The sequence below is a fragment of the Trifolium pratense genome, linkage group LG5 (genome assembly GCF_020283565.1).
Source record: "Trifolium pratense cultivar HEN17-A07 linkage group LG5, ARS_RC_1.1, whole genome shotgun sequence".
Lineage (NCBI taxonomy): Eukaryota > Viridiplantae > Streptophyta > Magnoliopsida > Fabales > Fabaceae > Trifolium > Trifolium pratense.
The window spans coordinates 18,379,562-18,390,746 of record NC_060063.1 but is presented as its reverse complement, the minus strand read 5'-3'; the positions used below and the strand labels follow the sequence as shown (position 1 = coordinate 18,390,746).

Here is an 11,185-nt window from a genome sequence, read left to right as displayed (position 1 = left end):
TTCTACACAAATCAGAATTAGTGTTCAAGCCCATTATTACTGATCACAATTATCGGGCTTAAGCATCATCAAATGGATCACAACAACATCAACCCGTTTTTATTAAAACCAAAACTCACAATTGATTGCAGCCCACATAATATTGGAAAATATTCTAACATTCTCCCACTTGGGCAAAATCAATTGTATATTTTTAATTTGAGAAAACATTTTGAAAACGACTCTCGGGTTAATAACATATTTTAATGTGGCCACAATGATCCCAAGATGCAACATCTAATTAAGACTCCATCCAACAAAAGTTAAATGATATCGAATCATGGCGGGAATTATATCGTTATTGATACAATACCTTCCATAGTTACAAATACCACCAAACTCCGTCGATTAGTCATTCGTGTAGAGTGTAGCGAGAAAATGATATGTTTGTGATCTCAACCATTCTATCATTTTCTTCGTCAGTCCTCAATTTCTCTCAAATGCATTAAAGCCAGAGAAATTATATGGTCCATAAGATACCACAAGTCCAAGCTCCAAAACAATGTTGACTACCGCGGTATAATGATCTAATCAACATCGAGCTCCAATATTTTAGACATAATTTCTCTCAAATGCCTCAAAGCCAGAGAAATTACATGGTTCTTAAGATACCATAATGCCTCAGCTCCAAAATAGTGTTGATCACTGGCTAAGTGATCCCGACAACACTGAGCTTATTTATTCATGTTTTCACATAATGCCTCAGCTCCAAAATAGCGTTGATCACCGGCATAGTGATCCCAACAACACTGAGCTCAAATATTTTTATATTTCAAATTTCAAATAATTTCAAATTTATAAAAGGAGTTAATATAAAATTTTAAACTCCCACTAATAAAGCATATCAAAAGAATATAAGTTATCTCCCACTAATCAAGTGATCTATGATGTTCAACATTTCAATGGAAACATAACTGAGAAATTTATTTGAATCAAAACCAAATTGGATTAGTATTATCAAAAGAGGCCAATATAACAGTGCAATCACCTTTGGGCAGAATGCACAAACTAAGATCAATGTCTCAGTCAAAACCTCATCAGTCAATTATCTTAAGGACAAGATATAGCTCAAAATCAAGAAGCTATCACAACGAGGCCAATATAATGGTACAATCACCTTTGGGCAGAATGCACTCACTAAGGATAAAACCCTAGTCAAAACCTCAGACGAGTTAATCAATGAGTATACACTGAACTTTGAAATTTGTCACCTTTAGGCAGACAAATTCCTCGGATCAATGCATCCTCCAATAACTTCATCTTAAATTAATTTTTAATTATAACATATAATCATCACCTTTAGGCAGAAAATCACATGTCACGATTAAAAAACATTCCTCAAGCTACAAAGAAAATTTCATCAAATCAATAATATAAGCAGTCCCACTTTGATGGTAACGGCCTATCAATGCATGAAATTTCTTGCATAGGAATCAATAATTAAAGGCATTCCTCAAACTACAAAGAAAATTTCATCAAATCAATAATATAAACGGTCCCACTTTGGTGGTAACGGTTTATACCAACGCACAAAATTTTCTTGCATAGGAATCATTTGCGCTTGTCAAAATAGGAACAGTGAAAATATGCACTATATAAATGTATCTAAATTGATCATTCATTATTTTAATTCACATTCCCAACATATTTCTTTTAATGCGGAAAATTAGTATTTTAGGGGAGAGATCATTATTATTAAACAGTCAACTCATAAGAGATCATTACTGTAAAACAGTCAACTCAATATAATAAATACATGCAAATTTACGCAGCGGAAAAATAAGAGACTTCAATTTTAAATCAATTGAGGATATATATAAAACAAATAGTCCCGAACTATTATAAATACCATAAGACAATATTTCCTCTATTTAAGTCTCAACAAACATTTATAAATAGTTGACATGTAAAACTCTCCCACTTGATAGAGAATTATAGTTGAATTACCAATCCAAAAGTGTTAAAATATTTAAACAAATACTCAACTATTTTCTCTATCACACAATGGACATGTCAAACAATGTCACACTAAATTTATATTTTTCCATAATAGAACTCTCAAAATACTAAACTTGAAATACTCTCACTCATTAGAGTAAAATTTTAAAATCGGAGTATATAACAAAAAATCAATTAATGATTATATAGAGAGAACTCTCAAAATATTAAACTTGAAATACTCCCACTCATTAGAGTAAAATTTTAAAATTGGAGTATATTGCAAGAAATTAATTGATGATCATATAGAGAGTTTCTAATTTTTAGAATATTATGGAAAATAATAACACTTTTATATATAATTGCACATTTATTATTTCAAAATGAGTCGATAATATCTTAAAAGAATTTCTCCTTATGTGCAATTATATAATAAGTCACAAGAGGATAAACAATTGCACAACTAACCTCCAAAAGTGTGACATCCATCCTTGCAATTAGAGTCAATGAACTTTAATGATTTGAGAGTATAATGAAGTCTTTTACGGCGTCATCTCAAACAATTCACAAATCAACAACAAACCATTATATCATAATAATAAATTTTAATAATAATCAACTCAATTTATAAAAGAGGCAATGTTAATTGTAAAATTGCCATAATTGCTCAAAAGAATAATATTTCACATGTTTGCGGCAAAATAGAATTGAAAGAAATCAAGCACCAAACAATTTCAAATATCATTAGTCCCAAATCCAAATATTGAGAAACAAAACCCACAAGGATGATAAGTCTGATGGAGAGAATATAATATATAAACAACCATTGATTCCTTCTGCCTGCAATCCATTCAACGTAACTGATTTTGCTCTTATTTAGCCAATTATTTCCAAATATCACATACTTTAAATTGGCAAATAAATAGATCGTAAGTTATTATTAAAATATGAATCATAGCAACATTCAAAATTAATAGTCCATAATCTGAATTTGAGCAACACAGAAGAATTTGAGCACTTATACCATAAAATAAATATAAATTTCTCACCGGATTTCTCTTAACATACTTCACATGGTTGCTGCAAAATAGAATTAGTAGCAATCCCACATAGAACAATTTAATTGGTCCCAATATTGAGGAAGAAGACCCACAACATAATTAGAGAGCAAAAATATTATAGTACTCTTAAATCCAATTAAACAGTTGAGAAAAGAAATTATCGAATGCAACACATGTGTATAAATCAAAAGGCTATTAGCATCACACTATACATATGAAGCTATATATAAACAAAATCTGAACCCCAGAAGCAATTTAAAATAGTAGTATTAATAGTCATCTGGCCAAACGAAAATTTAAGGTATGGGAAGACCTTTGTTTGCCACTAACAGGCTCAATCATATTAACAAGCAAAACTACAAGAAATATTTAAAGCAGATACTTTCCAGTTGAGTCTAAAATATAGATAACATTTGGTGTTACAAACTTACGATCAATAAAATTGAGTCTAAAATAATTTTCCACTTGTAACACCTTAACAAAATATTCAATGTTAGTGTTACAACTTTAAAAAGAATTTTCTTAAATAATATTTTAGCCTCTGATCTTGAAAATATGATTTAAAAATTGTATAACATTCTCACATTAATCAACACCAAATATTTAAATATTTTGCAAAATAATCTCATTCTCAAAACCAAGAATATAATTTTAAAATCAATGAAATATTCTTGGGTCGATTATTTTAAGAAATTTTTTTTCATAAACAAAATCATAATTTTATTCCATAAATAAAATAAAATATCAAATCGACTTAATATGGAACAAATATTCACTAACAATGGTGCAACAAAACTCGTCGAGATGGATGCACAAATTGGTTTTACATAAAGAGTCAACGATTAAAAGAACCAAATAAAACCAACCAAAATCTTAATTCATGATTTAAAAGGTCAGGTTGGTTTCATCTTACGAAAATCTCAGAAGCATCAAGAAGCAGTGTCCGGTTTGGTCTTATACTATAATATTGGTACCAATTATGAAGAAACAAAACAATGCTTAGTCAAAAGTGTTCACAGCATGATTGGATAAATCTCAATGACTCGATCCAAATTCAAAAGAGAAACCGAAAACAATTATATTGGCCACTCACAATATCTCACGCATTACTAAAGGTCGAACACATATTAAGGTATTGCAATCAGAATTAAACACGACCAATTAGGCTATTGGCAAACAACACAAACCAATTATATATCGTAAATCGGCATAAATAAATACATAAACCGATACCGTTAAAACCAAAGTGTGATCAATTTCAATTTACATAGAAGAATTGGTTATAATAATCAGTGAAAGAATAAAACTTTCAACTTGCGATGATGAATTTCAAGAACAGCAGTTTCAAAATAAGTATTACGTGAGCTTTTTCAATTCATCAAAATTAGGGTTCTAATCATATAATATTAGGCTCTGATACCACATGTAATAATTAATAATTTAGAGATCGACATATTATATGAAATTAGAACACACTTACTTGAATTAACAATCATGGTTACCGAAATAGCCGATATCGGAATCACCGATACATTAGACAAGGTCTTCCTCTGCCTGATCACATGCTCCAGTCTTTGAGGTCTTTGATGGGGAAGACAACAAATGAGCTTACTGTGTTTTTGTACGTGACGGCAAAGGGGACCTAGCCAATCTTATATAAGATCACAACCCTAGTACCACCCATCATGGACTCTAGAGTTGGGCCTACACTTTGTTTCTACACAAATCAGAATTAGTGTTCAAGCCCATTATTACTGATCACAATTATCGGGCTTAAGCATCATCAAATGGATCACAACAACATCAACCCGTTTTTATTAAAACCAAAACTCACAATTGATTGCAGCCCACATAATATTGGAAAATATTCTAACACGAAGAACCTGGTACTACTCTCATCTCAACAAACCAAGAATGAAAGCAGAACATAAACACCGTCATCAATCGCTACAGAACGAAAACAGTGACTTATTAGTCGCGAAAACGAAAAGAAACTGTTAAAACAGATTTTCATCAGTGAAAAGGTGAAAATGAGAACGAAAACTTCGAAACATGTTTCTGTTGGAGTAAACCCTAAAAGTCAATCTATTTTGATAGAATCGTCTTTTGTATGATGACTTTGATTTATATATTTAATATATATAATAAGGCATTTCTTTATTATGTTTGTTTCAAACTAATAAAGTCCCTAGAATAGCTAGTCTAATTAATGAAACATTAAGTGTAACTTAATAGTGAGACTCCATTAAACATAATGACACTATTCTTAAAGTATCCATAGTCAAGTTTTACTGTGATGTGGGATAACAGTAAAACATAGAGACTATTATGTGAGTAGATTGATGACTTCATCTCACGAGTCATAGATATGAGATATCAAGTCTTCACATAGATATAAATATTATGAGTAATATTTATATTGGATTGACCCGCCATGAGAATGCTACATAGTATGTTATGAAAAGTGTCATAAGTTATTCTCATAGTGATAATGGTGTATACCACCCTTCGACCTGAAACCACTATGGACCCTAGATGTGGAGTAGAGTACTTAGTTGCCGTTCAAACATTGTCCGTAACAGGATGACTATAAAGTCGGTTGATGGGTACTCTATAAATCATGCTGAGGAACATGAGTGACCTAGATGAAATTTGCCCCTCCTACATAACAGGAGCAATATCTGTAGGCCTCTTGATAGAATATGACTGATAAAATGCGTGGCCACGCCGAACTAAGTCAATATGAGATATTGAGCTTATTCGTTGCTCAGTATATTCTGGGATCAAGAAATAAGATATTGAACCATACAAGGGTGACACGATCTATGTCTTATGTTCAATATAGATATAAGGGCAAAGTGGTAATTATACACACGATCGTTATCACATAAAGGTTTCGTCAGATCACATGACATTCTCGTCACTTGGGTAGCAATGATGTGTTGCTAGATACCGCTCACTGTTTATAATATTAAATATGTGATTTAATATTATTGCCAACGTTACAAGAACCTATAGGGTCACACACAAAGGACAGATAGATGAGAGAAATAAATAAGTAAGACTTATTTATAAAATAATAAGCAGGACTTATTAGTAATTAAATAATTAAGTATGACTTATTATTTAATTTATGAAAAATAGAGAAATGCGGTCCACCGTAAGGTACGGTGCAGTGCTTGGCTTGATGACCACACAAGTGGTTCTATAAATAGAACCCTTGTGATGAAGTTTTAAAAAAAAAAGAGTTTAACCTAATTCACAAAGTGAAACCTAGCCGCCGCTCTCTAAACCCTATTCTCTCTGAATCTCTGGTGGAATTGGCTAGCACCGGTCATCGGAGAAGTTCTGTTCGTGTGGACTGAGTAGATGCATCGCTACTTTGCTTTGCTCGTGATCAGAAACAGTTTCTACCTCAAAGGTTCTGCACTTCAAGAGGTAAACACATAAACTTGTGGTTTTGTGTTCTTTGATTTGTGATTAATGGTTTAATCAAGATCCGTTCATCGGGATTGTTCCGCTAAGAGGATTAATTATTTTGAAAAACCCCTCTTAAATCCCTTCAGTTTCATCAGAACACGAAAACGAGAACGAGAAAACGAAAAGAAAACACGAACCTACTAGAACGAAAATGCAAAATTGATTTAGGGTTTTGAAGAATGAAGAACGCAGTCATCAATCAGTCATAGCAAGACGAAGGAGGAAAAAGTGATTTAGGGTTTCAAAGCTCAAAGAAGAACAACGAAGGATTTTGGTGCATTTGGGTGTGTATGTACGCGTGAAATTGTTTAAAACAAAATTTTCACTTCCGTGTTAAGTTTTCACTTCCGTTAAACAAAAATCCGTAGTGGAATCTCTTCCCTTGAATTTTTCACTTTCGTTAAACAAAAATCAGTAGTGGAATCTTTTGTCCCTGAATGTTTCACTTCTGTTATACGAAAAGTAGTGGAATCTCTTAAGCAAAAGTCTAATTTCTAGTAGTGTGTTAAACTTGAAATTCTCATATCCTCCACCTTTTGTGGACAAAATTATTCCACTTGACGAATGTTAAAATGATCGTTTTTGAAAATTTACTTAGTGGTCATAAATAAAAACATGAAAATTTGACTTTAAAGGTTCATGATAATTCCACTATTTATCTACAATTTTTCATCATTGCCTTTTACGACTATAAAGACATCTTTTTTAATCTTTTATATTATAAGCTTGTATACACAAGCAAACCCTAAACCCTAATTTGTTTTCCCTGTTTTCCCTCCATTTTATCTTGCAATTTTTATTAAAAAATACTACAATTTTGTCTTGACTAGGATTCGAACCCGCAACCCTTAAGTGCAAGGCAATATTTCCAACCACTATGGCAAGTATACGAATTGTGATTAAAATTGTGTGCAATAATTGATAAGCACCATCAATTTTAAAAGTATATCATATCAAAATTATTGTTGACTATATTATTCATCACGAAATATTTTTATGTCTTTCCTGATCAATGATTTTTTTTTTACCGAATCATAAATTTAGAGAATAATTATCATGTGAGATTTGGAAAGTTATTATCACGTATGATTTGGAAAGTTATTATCAAACTCAATTCTGAAGGATATTTTCTTTTGATATACACTATAGAGAGCTTACGGTTGAGCGGCTTAATTATCATCTTGAAGATAAGCACACTGTTTTATTTGAAGATAACGAGCGTATTGAAGACGTTCTAAACAAACTAAAGAGTCGCGCATCAAAATTTTTGGCATGGATGGATGCAAACAAGAAATTTCCAGAGGCAAAAAATTTAACATATAGTCAATTCCCAACTAAGTTTGTGTGGAAAGAAAATTTGCATCAGTGGGCTCCAAGACAAAGAGGTTTTTCAATTGGAAGAGTTCACTTTGCACCACCTGGTGCGGGTGAAAGGTTTTATTTGAGGACGTTGTTAAACTATGTCAAAGGTCCTACTTCTTTTGATGAATTAAAAACAGTGGATAATTTCAAATATGATAGTTTCAAGGAAGCCTGTTTTGCAAGAGATTTGCTGGATGATGATAAGGAGTATATAGAGGCAATAAAAGAGACAAGCCACAGAGACTTTTTTAAGAGTAATGTTTGCAACATTATTGGTGTCAGATCAGCTGATCAGGCCAGAAATAGTTTGGACAAGTACATCACATCTTTTGATTGATGACATTTTGCACAAACAGAGACGCTTTCTTGGTGCTTCAGGTATAAAATATTTTCACCTATTTCTATAAAACCATACTTATTAGTTGTTTATTTTTTTACTCATGTAACCTTGCTTATATCACTTTTTAAATTATTTATTATGCAGTTTATTAAATTGTAGTTTTTTAAAACTGGAAAAAGAATTTTGTCAAAAAAAAAAGGAAAAAGAATTGATATTTTTTATAAATACCCTTTATTTTTACGTTAATGTATCCAAACATAAATCAATTATGTTTAACTCACTTTTAACCAAAATCAAATCTATCAAACTCAATTTTGCTAAATCAATTTTTTTTGCAATACAACCAAACACAACCATAGTCATGTCACTAATCACATTCATTATTTTGATTTTAACATTGCAGATTTAATATTATCCGATGATCAATTGATACAATATGCACTAGCAGATATTGAGATGATGTTACGTAGTTGTGGGAAGAGTTTAAAAGATTATCCTCCAATACCTAGAGCAGACACATCATTAGTTCCTGATATACAAAATAGTTTAATACACGACGAATTAAATTATTACAGACAATCATTAGCTGAGGAACATGTTAGATTGATGTCAACTATGACTTCAAAGCAATGTAAAGTATATGACACAATCATGACAAGAGTTAACGAAAACAAACATGTTGTGTTTTTTCTTTATGGTTATGGCGGTACAAGGAAGACATTTATTTGGAGGGTCATGTCAGCCGCATTACGTTCAAAAGGTGAGATAGTTTTAACAGTTGCCTTAAGTGGGATCGCTGCATTGCTTATACCTGGCAGTAGAACAACACATTCAAGGTTTTGTATTCCTCTAAATGTTAACGAGTTTTCAACATGTACCATAGTTCCTAAAAGCCCTTTGGTGCTATTAATACAAAAAGCAAAGCTCATTATATGGGATGAAGCACCAATGATGCACAAACACTATTTCGAAGCTGTTGATTGAACTTTAAAAAATATTCTCAAGTCTGTTGATGAAAAAAATAAACACATTCCCTTCGGTGGAAAAATTGTTGTTTTTGGCGGAGATTTTAGACAAATTCTACCAGTAATACCCAAAGGTACAAGGCCAAAAGTTGTTCATGCTACAATTAATCCTTCGGTTCTTTGGAATTTTTGTGAAGTTTTAACATTGAGTAAAAACATGAGGCTTCTCGGTGGTGCTTCAAGTGCAGACGTTGAACAAAGAAGATTGTTTTCTGAATGGGTTTTGGGTGTTGGCGATGGAGAAATTGGAGATGACAACGACGATGATTTAGAACTTGACATTCCATCAGATTTATTGATTCCAAATTCAGGTGATCCTCTTGCTTCTATCGTTGAAAGCACCTATCCCCAACTTTTACAAAAATGAACGATATAACGTATTTCCAAAATAGAGCTATACTAGCTCCTAAAAATTCAATAGTCGACACAAAAAATGATTATATGTTGGATTTAATTCCTGATGAAGAAAAAACATATTTGAGTTATGATACTCCACTAACACAAAATGTAGACGGTTAAACAGTGGATGATGTTCATACTCCCGAATTTTTTAACACGATTTCTACGTCGGGACTTCCAAATCACAAGTTGAGACTTAAAGTTGGAGTTCCAGTTATGCTATTAAGGAATTTGAATAAAAAATTAGGATTATGCAATGAAACAAGACTTATTATTACGAGATTGGGAAAACGTGCTCTGGAAGGAAAAATTATTTCAGGAAGTAATATTGGTGATCAGGTTTTCATACCTAGATTTTCTCTGACACCATCTGACGTGAGAATTCCTTTTAAATTTCAACGGAGACAATTTCCTATAATGATTTCTTTTGCGATGACTATTAATAAGAGTCAGGGACAATCTTTAAAGCATGTTGGGATATATCTTCCATTGTCAGTGTTTTCACATGGTCAGTTGTATGTTGCAATTTCAAGAGTTACTTCTAGAAAATGATTAAAAATATTGATCATCGATGACGATGGTGAAGATACGACTAAGACTTCGAATGTGGTCTATAAGGAAGTATTCCGTAATATAACATAATTTTCTTTGTATGAATATTTATCCAAAATTATTGTTGAACTATCGTTTAATGTTACTTAACTTTTTTGATATACCTTACATTATTGGAATTATCATATCTTATTTAATCATTATATATCTTATAGTTAATCAGACCCGTGCACCGCACGGGTCGATGTTCTAGTTTATATTAAAAAATTACAAATTTTATAAAGAGTTAAATACATTTTTTTATTTTTATAAATATCTCAAATTTCGTTTTTACTCTTTATAAAAAAAATTTAACAAATTTTGGTTTTCAAATATTTTTCGTAATGACTTTTAGTCTCTGCTTTTAAGTCAATTCATCTGTCTTATTTTTCGTAACGACTTTTAATCTCTGATTTTAAGTCAACTCATCTTTTGTTAAAAATTCTAAACTTCAATAGGAGACTTTCAATAAATTTTTTAGCAAAAGATAAATTTTCAAATGCCAAATTTTTTTTTTTTGACAAATTAAGCGTCACAAACTTAAAAATTGATATTTAACTCATCCCATGTTAAAAACAATTAAAATTTTGCAAGATAGATTTATATATATTTAATAAATATGACTGTGAAAAAAATTCAAAATTTCGATAGGAGAGATTTTTATAACAATATAAACATTAATACAATAACTCTTTCAAAAATATAAAGATGTACATGAGTTGACTTAAAAGCAAGAATCAAATATTGTGACAAAAAATATTTAAAGGACTAAAATATGCTAAAAAGAATTTAGGGACTAAAAATAAAATTTAAAATATTTATAGAGATGAAAAATTTCTTTAACTCTTTTATAAATATATTTTTTACCCGTGCTTGGCACGGGTCCGGATACTAGTATGTCATAAAAAAGAATCCCCGAGTATCAAAAAATGAGCTTTTAAAACATGCAA

At 31.3% G+C, this 11,185-nt stretch overlaps 1 pseudogene; it reads left to right on the top strand.

The window, feature by feature from the left end:
• Window positions 1–319: 319 nt before the first annotated feature.
• LOC123886170 lies at window positions 320–10,274 on the top strand (annotated as a pseudogene).
• Window positions 10,275–11,185: the final 911 nt, after the last annotated feature.